Genomic DNA, 16,129 nt, shown 5'->3' on the forward strand with positions numbered 1-16,129 from the left:
ACTTAAGAACACATTTTCTTCATTTTAAACCATTTTTAGTTGATTTACTTGTATGCTTTTGGCTTGTATCACTCATTGACATTCTCCTGTAAAATGTTTTGATAAACTTGATTTCAGTGTTTCTTCAATGACTGCAAAGTGTCCAGACCCTGAGGCAACAAGCACAAAGTGTTATCAGTTATTTTCTGAGTAATCAATCCAGAAATTGTCAAAGGGTTCAAAAAATGTGAAACTAAATTTATATACTGTGCACTGTGTGACTGTATATATATATATATATATATATATATACACACTGCCCTCCAAAAGTTTGGAAACGCCCTAGAAAAGTGGGGTTTTGGACAATACTGGCATGAATCCTTTTTAATTTGTGATAATTTTGCACTGATAAGGGACAACACAAACTATGAAAACAAATTTTATTACATAAACAGTTTATACATAGAAAAAAACTTACATTTTCGATTCATCAAAATATCCACCATTAGCAACTATTACAGCTTTGCATAATCTGGGCCTAAATTCATTGTATTCTAAACTTAATTGGCAATCAATTGTTGAAGCTATTAAGGTGTGCTGACCCAAAAATCGTTTAAAAACCTGGGCCAAGTTTAAACCAGGAACCAGGCATCACAGCTGGCGAAGGGGCATATCTGACTTTGACATGTATATATTGCCATTAATATGTAATCAAAATGAAAATTATTATTGCTGGTCTTCAATGATAATGTCAACTTACTTGAATGTATTTGCACCAAAAAATGATAAGGATTTATGCTGATATCGTCCAAAACCACACTTTGCCATTTATATATATATATATATATATATATATATATATACGTATATATATAATGTCATCATGTTTGGTGTACTTAAGACACTCTTATGGCTGTCTTCTACAGATGAGTGTAGTATGAGCAAAGTATTTTTACTATATTCATGCATGTATATTTCTTGAGTGCTTTAATATCCTTGAATATTACTATAATATGCAATATGAATATGTGAAACACCACTAGCCCTGAAAGTTGTAGACTGACTAATCTTACATTGCCAGATTGTAATATAAATATGGTTTTCCATGCAGCTTTTTAAAGTAAAATGTCTAAACACACTTGTTTTTGTTGTTGCACTGCATGCAAGGATACATGGAACTTAAATAGATGATACAACAATAATAGATGATTAATAACTAAATTAATGAATACAAATGGGTGGTTTGCCAGAAAAGGGAATGTGGAAAATGTATGTGACTTTGTGATCAGAACTGATTGTTTTATAAAGTTAAAACAATTCTGCTTATTGATATCTTTTTGTTTACTTGAAACAGTCTGCCTTAGACAAAACTCTGAGTATCATTCATATACTTGAAGCCACTAACTTGGCAAACTTTGGCAAATTCAGCGATTAGTTGTTTTTCCAAAAGCTTCTGTCCAGTATGCATCAGATGGTCGGTGAATTGATATTGGGCAGCTAGTAGGCGGTGCTGTCTGAGACAATAGTTTGGCCCACTGAGGGCCTCTGGGGCCAAAAAGTGCCCTAAAATCTATGATAAAGGTGTGTTGTAAAGCAGTAGTAAAGCAGCATGTTCCAAACCTGTAAGACTTCCTCTTTCATGAACCAAGGAGATGTTTAACAAACAACTTTTCCATACAATGAAAAAGTAGACAGATGCAAAAAAAAACAAAACATAAAAATAGTGAAGTATGCCGCCTTCCAAATGCATACAGTACAATAGCTTTGTATAAAGAACAGAGCAAACTGTTACTCTCCTCAAATCTCATTTGCACCTGCAAATATTCAAATTCGGTGGCTAAAGACATTTAATGGTATAGTCAGCTGTATATGTGGAAAAAAAAAAAACCTTTTGGTAACATTAATATAAGGACCAATTCTCACTATTAACTAGTTGCTTATTATCATGCATATTGCCTATTTATCAGTACTTATAAAGCACATATGCATGCCTTATTCTTAGGACTTGACACAAATTATGTGGGATTCTTTTTATCATGTGTCAGACAAAATGCTGCACATTCCTTTGTGAATTTAAACTGTCAAATAACAAAACCAAACAGAAATTTTAAAATAAATCCCAAATCAAATAAATAAATAAAATAAATCCTTTCATATAAACAAACTGAGGCCTTGCCTGTGCTTTTTCCATGTAAGATAAGAGGCAACCACTGCGTTTTAATCACAATCCAAACAAAGACACTGCATAGCCTACATGCAGCATGAGTAGTTTTTGAATTAAATCTGAAGCAAAAACAGAATGGTCTGATATTAGCTTTGTGAAACTAAACTACATAAAACATACCTGCACAAAACAAAAGATAGTCTCATTCAGCAGACAGGCTGAATGAGAGTGCAGATTCACTCTCTGACAGCAGGTGGTGCTAATGGAACTATAGATATTTCTATGCATATGCAAATCTATGTATGGAACAGTTGCAATACAGCATTTCCTTGGTTACCGCTGTAAACCAGGCAGAGAAAACTAAGAAAATTATCTAAACTTTTCTGAAGACAGTCAGTTCTCCTCGGAGATACATTCATATAACCCCACCCCCAATTGTACTGCGATCCCCAATTGTATTAAAGAAGAATTCCACTTCCAGAACAACAATTTACAGAAAATGTACCCAGTCATAAAGAAATTATGTTTTTTGATTCATTTCAGGATTTTTCTCCATATAATGGACTACTATGGTGCCCCGAGTTTGAACTTCCAAAATGCAGTTTAAATCCAACTTCAAATGATCCCAGCCGAGGAAGAAGAGTCTTTTCGAATGAAACGATCAGTTATTTTCATAAAAATAATACAATTTATGTAGTTTTTAATATCAAACGCTCGTCTTGTCTTGCTCTTCCTGACCTCTGTTTTTTTTCGGTTCCTGACAGTTAGGGTATGTCGAAAAACTCCCATCTCATGTTCTCCCTCAACTTCGAAATCCAACCCTATATCGCTGTTTTGCCTTTTTTGTTGAGGGTGTTTGATCTTCTATGCATGTTCACTTTGCAAAGACTGGGTTGGTACTTCTGCAGCGATGTAGGATGATTTTGAAATGATTTTTGAAGTTGAGGGAGAAAATACATACCCTAACTGTCTTGAGTCAGAATACACAGAGTTCAGGCAGAGCAAGACAAAACGAGCGTGAGATTAAAAAGTATTTAAATTGTATTTTTTCTCATGAAAATAACAGATCGTTTTCCTAAATAAGACCCTTCTTCCTCGGCTGGGATTGTTTACAACTGCATTTGCGTTTGAAGCCGCATTTAAACTACATTTTGGAAGTTCAAATTCGGGGGAACATTATAAGTCCATTATATGGACAAAAATCCTGAAATGTTTTCCTCAAAAAAACATAATTTCTTTAACAACTGAAGAAAGAAAGACATGAACATCTTGGATGACAAGGGGGTGAGTACAATATATGTAAATTCTTTTTCTGGAAGTGTACTTCTCCTTTAACATCTCAACCGACTTTTCATAAATTGTTTCATCAAAAATTGAATCATTTTATCAATTTTCAGCCGGCTTGGGGACCATAGTTACATGCCTAATTACTCTGCATGACCATATTTTTAGACCAAGTTTGTGTCATTAAAATAGTTGAAATATATAAATCTCAGGGGGTACTTCCAAGTAAATATTTTACATCTAAGGGGTTCTGCTGCAGAAAAGTTTTGGGAACCCCTGATCTAGTCGAATGTCTTCCAAGAAGAGTGGAAGCTGTTAGGGAGGACCAGCACCTTACTGCCAACGGCTTTAAAATGAAATGCACAACAGGCACAAATGGGTGCGGTGTTTGGGTGTCGACAAACCTATGGTCATATACACCCTCCAGTTCTCAAATTACCATAATATGTACATTATTTTGACCTGTATAAATAAAGAGCACCATCTGTCACTATTAATATAGATTTTCAATATATGTCACGTTCTTCCTGTATCAGCCAATGTAATATGAAACTAAATATTTATATTCCCAGCTATTAAAGCATGCGGTCATTTCCATTAAATAAACAAATTACGTTTGTATTTGAGGGAATGAGACAGGGGTTGTGAATATCCAGTGTCTAAACTCTACTGCACACTCCAAACATGGTAACTTGTTCCAGCTCTCTTAGATCACAACCACAGTATAATTAGATGACTTAGTGTTGACGATGAGTTGATTCATCAGAATTACAATGAGTAAGGGTGACGTCATTTAGGCATATAATTATACCATGAGGAAATGCTTTTGACTGAGCGATTTTTGAGCAAATACAAAAGTTGAACTTTAAACCTCACTGCGTTAAAGGCAGGGCTCTGTCTCTTAATTCATGGCCAACTGCATGTGTACCATCTCTGATCCGAGCAGCGGGGGCCACATCAGCTGGGAGCACATGGGCCGAGAGGCATCTGTTTTAAGCCCGTGAGATAGCACTGGTCCCAGAGGTCCGATGTTCAGTCACGTCACATGTACTCTTATTGCATGTGCAAAGAGATGAAGAGCTACTTGGAGGAATCTCGGGTCGATGAAATAAACAGCAAATGTCACTAAGGCAGCAGATGAAACCAGATCCCTTTGAAATGATTTCCCACAAGCCGGATCTAAAGTTCAAAAAAGATTACATTTTTTTCATTCCATTGTTTGCAAAACAGCACAGTATGAATCATCTTAAATATTAAGCTTACAGTAGGTTCTAAATATTATTTGTAGCATCAAACTGTACATATGCAGTTAACTTCTGCAATTCAGTCTGACCCAATTTGTTTTCAGACTTATTTTTGCCCTAGTTGTTTAGTTTTTTATGTTTTAAAATAAGTGTTTAGAAAAATATATATATATATATATATATATATATATATTTAATCTTTACACAAAATAATGCAAGGCTGTAACCATGTCTTAAACATTTTTCTATAAATAGCTAAATATAGATAACGCACAACCTGGTCTCATGGCAAAAACCTGCCTGTGGGAACTTTTTCACTAGATGCAAAATACGTACCAGTAAGTACATATCACTGCAGTTTCCCCACAGAAATGTCCAATGAATAGTGCTAAAAGAGTGTTTGCTTGTTTTTTCCCCGGAACAGATGAACATACATGTGGTACGTTTTATGGTAAAGGCTAGAAGGTATACAGATGTACTGTGCAATAATTGCTGTTTTTTGGTTGGGGTAGGCGTAGACGTTAATAAAACGCAATCTAATATAAATTTTATTTACTTCTAATTTCGAGCCGCAACTGCATCAAACTCATTTTATTTGATGTTGGTTTTGTACAGTACTTGTCACTGCAGTTCTGACTTCTGAAATGTCCTTTGAGTGGTACTATAACTCTAATGCTCCATGAGGTTTTAAAATGACGTACCATCTGCAGTACACCTAAAAGCAAATGTGATTTAAAAACGCAATCGCAAGCATGCTGCTTTAGCTTGTTTTTTTGACCTCTTATCTTTTAGCTCTTTCATCGTGAGGCATACCCAAGGATTCTGATCACAAGTCCAATTTCATGCTACGAGCAAGTTGTTATATCTGGTGTTCTGAGAATTTGTGCTACACTGTCATGTACACCTACCACAACCCTAAACCTACCCTTACAGTATTAAAAATACAGTGTTGGTATCTTATAGGTAGCAATATTTGTCGGAACACTGGAAAGCGAAACATATGGAGCTGTAATGATAACTGTGTACAAAAACAATTGCAAGTGCTCGCTGTTTTACTGCCTCTAGTCTTCATTTCTGTAGTGATATGTGTTCCGCATCTCGCAAAAAATTCCCACAGGTGCGTTTTCACCGTGAGATGAGGTTAATAACGCATGTAACCATGGTTTCCCAAGAGGCCTTCTTATACTTCCGGGTGCCCGTCTGTGACGTCACGTCTACATCCCTAATCCTACCCAATACCTAAGCTTAACAACTAACTTACTAACTACTAATAAGCAGCAAATTAGTAGTTTATTGAGGCAAAAGTCATAGTTAATGGTTTGTTAGCGAGAATTGGACCTTAAAATAAAGCGTGACAATATATAGATATATATGAAAAGAAATACATCAGTGAAGGAAATTTTTGAGGTGTGTCCCAATTGCGTACTTACTGTAAGCACTATTCTTTAACGGTTTGTAGTATAAATAGTGCGCGTAGTGAGTTCACACTGAAAATTCCAAAAATAAAAAGTGCACTTTAAGTTCCCGGATGATGTACATAAACAAAAAAGGAAGCGTGGAATGTTGAACACTTCGTGCACTCAACTGTCACAGCTTTAATTACGTAGGGGGAGGGGCTATCACACTCCATTTATGACAAAATAACCTTATATAATTCATACACTACATGGTTGAGTGCATAGTGCGTCATTTGTGATGCAGTTTGGGTCTATTCAGAGTAATAATTCTATAGTAATTTGCAAATAATATTTTAAAATGTGCACACATGCACTTTTATTTGTATACCTAATATGTCAATGCAAAACAATTCTTGTTTCATCAAATTCAGTTAGGATTTACATGAATCATGTAAAATGTACTATTTGTTATTTAAAACATCCATATTTAAGAAAAAAAATATCTCAAATCTCAAACAGTTGGCAAATTATTAAATGTTTCAATATGATGCTATAGAAGAGCATTTTTGAATCTGAGAAAAATAATAAAATATATTTCATAGGGCCTTAAAAGCATTTAATTTTTGCTAAACTTTTAATAAATTGCTGTTAAATTCTGCATGTTTTATGATTTAAATTAATTAGACATGCTTTTTGATAAATATGTATTTTTTTTAATGTAACCATTAAAATAGAGTCTAGAAAAATTAAAATGATTTGAAATCATTTTGAAAATAAAACAGATTTCATAGGGCCCTCTTTATTTCATTTGTGTATTTGTTTTATTGTAGTTGTCCTTTAGTTTGTTACTTGCATCTCAGTTCTTATTATTAAAAAAAAGATAAAATAAAAAATGACTATGTTATGAAAAAAAAAAAAAAAACTAAATCTTGAAATAAGATTTGGCTTTATCCTTTAAGCTAACTTATCAATATAGCGAAGATCTCTACACACTTGTAGGCTTGGTAGTTGTTCACCATAATCCTGTGTAGTGGCACCGTCATGCGATTATTATTCTTATTTTTATTTTTTTTAAAAAAAGGGGCTATGAAATGCTTTGTTTTAATAGATAAAATAACTGTGATCTCCATTTGGATAATTTTTTTTTGTAGTATCGGTTCAGTAGTAGTATCTCGATATTTTAGTCAGGTATCGTATTGAAGTCAAAATTTTGGTATCGTGACAACACTAGTTCTTGGTGTTCTTGTCACCATTTGCCAGTCTTTGTGCTACAGCTACAGCATTTCATTTATAATAGAAGCAAAATCTGAAGCATAAATGTACTGTAACACTATTCATTTAGTGCATCAGGAAATTCAAATTTCAAATCGGAACTTTACATAGGCTACAAATTAACTGGTATTTGGAAATACTGCTGTCAAAATGTAGTCTTTGTTGATATTAAAAACTCACTTCTGATTGCGTTGTTAAAGAACAAACTGAAAGGGGAGTGTCTGTATGATCCCACTGCTCTGATGTCTTAACTCTGTATCATAACATCACCGTGTCACTTTTCTACAGTTTGTAGTTGCTAGCTTGAGTTTCAAATGTTCATTAGGAACAAATGCTCTTTGTGTTCAAGGACAGCGTGGGCTGTTTAAGAGACATTATCAGCGCCTACGTCTACATATCACAACTCTCATCATTTGATCATAGTTCTCCTTGTTTTTGTGTTCTTTGCCCACTGTGAAGAAAATAAAGACCCAGAGCTTTGCTTGTGCTTCAGCTGTGTGGAGTAAGTGATTTTGCAACCCAAGAGTAATGTTTTGGACTGATGTGCATCCAGCTCTTTCCAAGAACCACTGGCAGGGGACGCAACAAATGCCGCTGTTTTGTTTGAACCTTTCTTTTGTCCAAGTTATGCCATGATCGCTTCCCCATGTCTGGAAGATGCCACACGAGAGAGAGCGTGAAAAGTGTCACCCTCCCTGGATAAGTGCATCTGCTTAGCAAATGAATAAATAACAGGAACATTTCCGAAGGGCTGTGTGACGTGGCTTCATATTGGCAGAAACTAGTGCAGTAAAATAAAGATCTTTAGATTTTATGAAGAATATTTTAGATGGCATTGCAAAAACTTACTGTGACAGTGCTGTGGGTGGTTGGACAAAATTCAGTTTAAGAATTGGCTTCCTTTCAGTTTATACACTAGATTTGAACTGAATTGCCCCACAAGAAGTTGAATTGGAATTTAATTTGGAATTCTCCACACAATAGGGACATTTTATTTAATGCAAGGATTGTGCCAAATCAACTCAATCATGAATTATTCCTTTTATATTGTTATTATTATGCCTGTTATTTTCTATTTTATTCAAGTTTACTTGTATATTGCTTTTCACAGCACATAACATTACTGTAAATAATTCACACAATAGTTAGCTTTCATTTAACACAAGTATTGTGACAAAACATTCCTATTATTATTATTATGCCTTTTTATTATTGTCTATTTATCCATCCATCCATCGATCTAATAATATTCCTGATATCTAGGTTTTTCTCAAATTGTAACATTATTATCAGATACTGTAAACTGTATTTGCGTTATAAAAGTGTACATCTTTTTTGCCGCCTGAAATTCAGTTCAAATCCAGAAGTCAAATTTGACTTAAAAAGCTATTTGTAGTTCAGTCTAAATAGTGCAAAAATCCATGGTTCTTGTTGGCCCAAGTCTGAAGAACCCACCTCTAAATTGAACAAACATGTCAGGTCCCTCCTTTAATGTAAGTAAATGGATTTTTGCCTAGTTTCATGATGTGCCAGGTGAAAGTCTAGTCTAGCACACTTAGAAAAGATTCTAGTCTAGCACACTTCTTCTAAGCAAGCCAGGTTTTAATTTTCCGTTCATGTCTGTCGTGCAAATTCTGTGGGCCCATGCTGAAGTTTAATACTTGGAGTGTATTAAAATCCAAACGCTCAGACTGAGCAGTAGTAGTAAAGCTTGACTTAGCAAACACCACTAATAACAAAAAAATTATAATTAAACACCACCGTGCATTAAATATCACTTAATATTTCTTTGAATGTGGCTTCACCTTCACACGTGGAATAAAAAAACTAAAGCTGACTTCCATTCCAGGATGCTACGATAACATTCGTTAAAGTTTAGTCTAGTTTGGGGAAGTGAAAAAGGTTGTTTTTGTCTTTGTGGAGAAAAAACCCCATGGGGCACAGCAGTCCAGTGATCGCTATTGGCCGTTTAAAGTGTTATGCAGGGATAGAAAGGGTGGTGAGTCTTGAGTGCTTTGTGGTTTTGGGCTATGGCTTTGGTTTGCTGTTGTGATCTCTGGCATCATGTGATGCATGCAGAAGCTTTGATGATGTTGCATGTGATTAGACCACTAATGTTTTTTTACAGCTCTTTTTCCCGTAACACAACAAACAATAAAAAAAAATGGTACAGTGATACTGCAAGGTGGACTTTGTAATGGGGTGCCAAAGGGCTGCTGATATGTGCCCTACTTTTTCTGCCTTAAAAAAGGACTAGGATAATGAGAGGAAGTATTATAAGTACTGGTGACTCATATGGGGGTTTTAACATCAAGATTTTAGGTGTACTTAAGGTGCTGTGACTGTGCTCTATTTCTCTTTACCTAAGAAATGAAAGTTCTGTCATCATTTACTCACCCTCAAGTTGTTTTAAACCTGTATGACTTTCTTTCTTCTGCTGAACGTAAGATATGATATTTTAAAGAATGTTGGTAACTAAGCACTTGCTGGTAGCCATTGAGTTTGCCAACCAATAGCAAGGGGTTTTATTATTTTTGCACAAATTCATTTTATGTTGCTGGTGGTGCAAAATTAAACAGTTTTCACAATTGTAACCACCTTTACAATACAATACAATACAATATATTTCGGATCTGATAGACAGGTATATTTTTTAATATGAAGAGAGACACAAACAGCAGTTATCTGGTGTTATTGTCTAAGTATGTAATGTGAGTTTATGCTGCAAAAAACCTCACAGAAGGCCAGAGAGTGTAATTTCTCTCTTCTTGCACTCAGCCTGTGTGTCTGCGTCCCCTCCAGTGTCTGATTTATGAAGCAGTGTTCTCTGCCCATGTGCGTCAGCACTGGCTCTGGGAGTCTCGTGAGGCGTTGCGCTCCTGAAGAGCTGTGTCTCGTGTCTGGACAGCGTCAGTCGGCAACAGCCCCCGGCCCCCTCCTGGTTTTTTTTCTTTCGCTGTCTCTCTCACCGCGTGTACAGACCTGTGCCTCCATACATCACCATGCTCCCCCCCCCACCCCCAAGCTAAAACCATCTATTAGAGGTTGCTTTAACCGAATATTTTCCTTAATTTACAGATTTTTAAATGAATATTTACATATAATTCAAAATGTTTTCCATCATTTATATGTGTGTATATATATACACACAGATAGCATCAGTAAGAGGATTTTAATAGGAATTAGAAGTGAAGTTTAAAAAATAACATTTTAAAGTGCCTCTGCAAAAATAGACCAGAAAAGATATGTGAGTGAGAGTTTAATAGAACCGAGTGTAGTCCAGTGGAATAATTCATAGGATGGACCATTCCTGTTCAACAGTACCCTTTGATCTCTGTAATGTTTAAAATATTAATATGCTTGTGTTATAATTTAAGAAAGTATTTCTATAAAAGGGTTTACTAAAAGATCAGGAAAAAATGGAGAATTAGCTGATGTAGGTCAACTGAAGTTCAATTCTTAAATTTTAAACATCTTTTGAAATTTTGATTATATCATTTCTGTAATTTTCTCGAACAGGATGGAGTGTTTTAGAGTGAAACAAACCAACCAACACATCACATAATCAAAAACATTGCTAATAGTTACTGATGTTTATGCTGTTTTCTGACCAAAAATGGCCACTTCCTGCATATTAAAATTTAGAACTTACATACAGACATTATAAAGCACAGGAAAAAGGGATGGAATGTGAAACTGGGAACACCAAACAAAGCTATACAATTATTACAAATGTAAACAATTATTGTGATTATTTGTTTAATATATTGGCAGCTTTTATATTAGAAGTTAGAGGAGCCATGGCAAAAATAGCATCAAAGTAGATAGACAACTATTTAATCAGAGGTGCGAAGGCACCTCTTGAATCTGTTACTCTTGTTCTACTTCTTCTGCTCTGGAAGTCTATAGGCACGTTTCCATTACAGATTTGGGCAAAGATTTTATAAATGTCGATAAAAAAAGCATTGCGAAATGACAACATTTCCATTAACCGATGTTATGCAACTAAAACTTAATTTGTTCCTCTCGCGATAAGTCATGGCAACGGATTTGGGTGGGATTTGGATGGATTTTGGCTTTATTTAATCGAAAGAGGCGTATGCATGTGTCTTTACAGAAGCAGCGCGGAAAGCCGCTTCAGAAACGTGTGCGACGCTGCTGGTATAAACATAACAACAGCTCCGGTGACCGTGTCAGAGCCGTTATGCACCGCAGATGCATGCAGCGTACATAGTCTAAGCATTAATATCAAGGAAAGCCCCTTATACTTGAGAACGACTACATATGAAGCTTTTCTTGGAGGTTATAGTACATTGAAGAATGATCATATGACTTTTTACATACGCCATGTGACCTGTAAATGCGAAAAAGCCGTTTCTATTGCAGTTTTGTGAACTATTCCTTTTTTGAATTGACTGAAAAACCACCTCATGCGAGCATAAAAACTTTTTTGCAATATATGAGAGTTTTTGCGAAATTGACGCGTTTCCATTAGGCGTATTTTCAATTCGCAATTTCAATTTGCGCATCTTGAAGGGTAATGGAAACGCACCTTATGGCAGCTTATAGAACTGCTTGAGGGAAAGTTATGAAATTTGGCACAGTCTTAACATTATCTATACCAAGTATGAGTTCCCTATCTCTCTAGTGCATTCATGATTATGCTAATAACTTTTAAACCATAAAGTTTAGATGCATTTTATTCTCAGGCACATGACAAAAAAAAATTTTGCAATTTTGAATTATTTGTAAAACCTACTTTTTCTAATTTGTCCTAGACGGTTTGTCAGATTTTTACCGAAATTGTCTCAGATCATCTTCAGACAATGCTGGCAAAGCTTATTAGAAGCTTTTTGAAAAACGCTACCATTCTCAAATAATGCGTGTACGGATTTTACGAAGAGCATGCCAAAATGGATGTGAGGCTTAATTTCCACAACGCTTCAGCATATTCAAACCAAACTTGCCCCTGGTTTCACAGACAAGGTTTAAGCCTAGTCCCAGACTAAAATGTAAGTCTGAGCTGTTTCAAATGAAAGAAACTTGCACTGATTAATCTTAAAACATGTCAGTGCCTTTGTTTTGTCTCGAGATGCCCAGCAGTGATGTTTTTTTCCTAAGGCACATTTATAAAAATTATTTAAATGTCCTAAATGAACTATGGCCTGATCTGGGTTTAGTCTAAGGACTGTCTGTGAAACCAGGCCTTGGTGTGTTATCAACCTTGATCCGAGGCTACCATCACATTTTTGGTGCAGTGCCATCTAGTAGTCAGAAGATGGCAATTTTTCCTTGAAACGTCTGAACTGTTTGCTTAGATCATAAAAATGGTCTTGTTAGATTAGAGGAAGCATGCCAAGTCAAATGATGTGCAGTTTTCCCATATTGGCCATTTTTGGCATCAGCCATTTTGAATTTTGTAGTAAAATGCTGTATTTTATTAATACATTAGCCTATTGTAATGAAATTTGGTACAGATCTTCAGCACAATGCCCTGAAGGAACCTGCAAAGTTTCGAGTCAGAATTCTAATATTTCTAATATTTACGTGCTTATAACTTTAGATGTGGTTGACTTATTTTGATGGAAGTTCATCCTTACATTGAACTCTAAATCCTTGCCAAGTCCAACGATGCCAAACATTCCATGTTTCACCTCATGGTTTGTGCAACACTGTGATTTAGCGTCTGAACGACTTCTGCAAACATCTTCAAAACTGTTAGTCTGATCGAGACTAAACAATAATAGGAAAATTGAAAACATAGGTTGTTGCCTTTACACTAATGACCAAATCAAAGTTGGATATTGGTCATTAAAACAAAATGAGATGCTTTCACCAAATTTGACACAGTTATGCATGGAAGCACGATTGTGTCACTGGTGGTGCTATAATTGAACAAAATATGAAATTGGCACTAATTACAGTACGGTACTATGATATAAAATGCTAGATTTCATGAATGCATCAGTATGTCATCACAGAACTCAGTATGTGCCATCGGCAACATGCCCTGAAGGTACTCAAAAACTAGCGCCACCTTGTGGTAAAACTTTGTGGCAGTTGTGAAATTCTTTGAAAACCTACTTTTTTGTGATTAGCAATTAAATTGTATTACTAGTGATTTTTTTCGCCATTTTGACTATAATAATGTAAAAATGTCTTTAACCACTCATTGTTGCAGTTGGTCTTATGCTCCCAGTCTTAGCTCTTCATTCTGCCTCTGTTGCGCTTGACCCATAGCTGTAGTTGCAGCTATAGTTCATTCTATTTTTTCATGTAATTGTAATATAGATAAAATAAAACTAACACATAACTAACAGAAAATTTACAACCCAGTCCATCCATCAGTTGGCAGCAGTAGTAAAAAACCCTTTTTTCTCTGTCCTAAAGGAAGAAACACTGACATTTATGATTCCAGGCAGCATCACATTCAGACTTTGTGGACTGATATTATTTAAAATTTTGCATTCAGCTTCTTCCATTTTATGACTGGGATACACCACAGTGGAATTAGGTGAGGTAGGTAGGGTTGCACGGCTGTTTGTGTGTGTGGTTGAGTATGGATATGAATATCTTTCACACATCTGGTTTTCTTTTAATGTTCAAAGAGTGGAGGCTCTGCCATTCTCATCTGTTTTGTCTTTTGTTGTTGTGCACCAAAACAGTCTGTAGCCTCTCACTACCTTTTGTCTACTTGTGGGAGCACTTGTGGGAGCTCTTGTGGGCTAGTCTGGGTCTCAATATCTTTCTGCTAACGTGTGTGTATTTGTATAGTGTGGAACACATGCCTCCCAGCTGTGTTTCCCTCAAGTTTGTACATTAAGTCAAGCCACACATATGCTCAAAGTGTTTGGTTTTAGTTGAGTCCATCGTGGCATTTTACAAAAAAAGAAAAAAAAAGAAAAGAAAAACATAAATGAGTAGAACACGGGTATTTAATTAAAGTTCCTGGAGGTCCAGTCTCTAAATTTCCATTGACGCAAAGTCAGTCGTACCATACACTGTTTTTGTGATGTAAGAACTTCACATTTAATTTCTCAGAATTATTTTGAAAAATGTTTAAGCTGGCACTGTAATACATTTTTCTACAAGATCTGGATCACTGTCCACTAATTGGTGACCACTGTAGAAGACTACACATACGGAATATAGTTTTTGCTGGATGTTGTAGCCAAACTTGGTTCATAAGTTTCCAGGTGATTAGTACCTTTTTCTGTAGCTTATAAATAATTGCGATTGGTATGTAGTAGAAAGTTGGCACACATTTAGATATTACTTATGGATCTCCTGTAAGGGTTAAGAACAGGACAAGCAAAGCAGGCGTAAATATAACAACAACCATAAAAAATAAAAGGAGTTCTACTAGAACTACCCACAAAAGAGCGGGTGTTTTTTTTAGCTAACCGAAATGTGCTTGGCTTCAGCAATGGCCCAGTAAATGGATGTTTGCCCCGACAACAAAGACAATAAACAACAGCACTTAGAGAGCTCTCAAACACTTAATTGCCTATTAAGCACAGTCAGCTTGTCCATCTTCTTCTTGTGTCTCCATAAGGGCCTTCTTGCTTGCTTGAGACGACTCCAGTACTACAAACACACTGAGCTGCATAATGGGAGTGGTCCCAGCACAGAGCCTTGCAGCGCCCCTGTACTTTAGTGCTGATTAAAAGTTGTGATGTGGGCAGGTACAAGTTGTTTTGCCAGCATCTCTCACATGACCAATAATGTATAACAGTCATTCAATTAATTCAAGCCTTTCAGTTTCCAGTCTAGCCTGAATCCTCTAAACCTCCTGATAAAAATGATTCTGTGGTGTGTATTGTATACGAAGTATTGAATTCTCCATGATTGGATGAGCGCTGTTGTACAGATTATGTAGATATGCTCATGATATCTATTGTATAATTTACTTAGATGTTTCTAAGCAGCATACACTTTAAACGCATTGTTTAATTAGGTGCTTTAATTAAGTAAAATCAAAGTATTGCTAGTAAAAATTACTCAAACGTTTACTGGCCAAGCTAAATAACATATTTTCTTTGTTAAATTTACTTAATTTGGGTAAGTAGATTTTACTTTATTCTGTAAGTGAAATTATATATCATTATGTAATATTTACTTAATTTCTCTTATGAATGTTAAGTTTAATAGTAAGTAGATTGTACAGAGCAGTAGCAGTAACATTTACGTAAAATGTGTTAGTGCAAATTGTTATGAATATTTTTTTAAGTAAATCCTACAAGCAATTTTTTCAGTGTACATAGCTCCTTGCTTTTGTTCATGATTAGAATGGTATTGAAATTTACTTAAATCTCATGATTCACCCAAAATGCAGATTTTGTCATCATGAACTTTCATGCCATTCCCCATATTCTCATATTATCTTCTTTCGTCTGTTAAGCACTAGAGGAAATATTAAGGTGAATGTCCACAAAAAAAGGCATAAATGTATGTCTGAAGTCATACTATTACTTTGTGTCATTAATAAAACAAAAGACAAGCAAAGGCTGATTAAACAAAACAAAAACTTATGCATCTGCATCAACATGAGTCAGTATACAGTACAGTCCAGTATAATTTGTATGTGTAAGTGTTGTCCTTTATAGTCAAGTACAATAGGCTTGTAACTTGTAACCGACATGAATGAAGCAGAATACAAATGCCAAGCCCATCTGTGCATTTCCATGTCCGCTTCAAATGAAGTGATATTTTGCAAACTTGTTCCCTGTGCCATTTGCAATATCCTCCTGGCAGACCATATACACTCTCTGTGAAGTAGAATCTCACTT

The 16,129-nt window shown here is 35.5% G+C and overlaps 1 protein-coding gene across 4 annotated transcripts in view; it reads left to right on the forward strand.

Moving 5' to 3' along the window:
* Positions 1-16,129, forward strand: part of pde10a (phosphodiesterase 10A) — a 114,869-nt gene that overhangs the window by 49,772 nt on the left and 48,968 nt on the right. The window lies entirely within an intron of this gene.

Source organism: Labeo rohita, chromosome 13 (genome assembly GCF_022985175.1).
Source record: "Labeo rohita strain BAU-BD-2019 chromosome 13, IGBB_LRoh.1.0, whole genome shotgun sequence".
Classification (NCBI taxonomy): domain Eukaryota; kingdom Metazoa; phylum Chordata; class Actinopteri; order Cypriniformes; family Cyprinidae; genus Labeo; species Labeo rohita.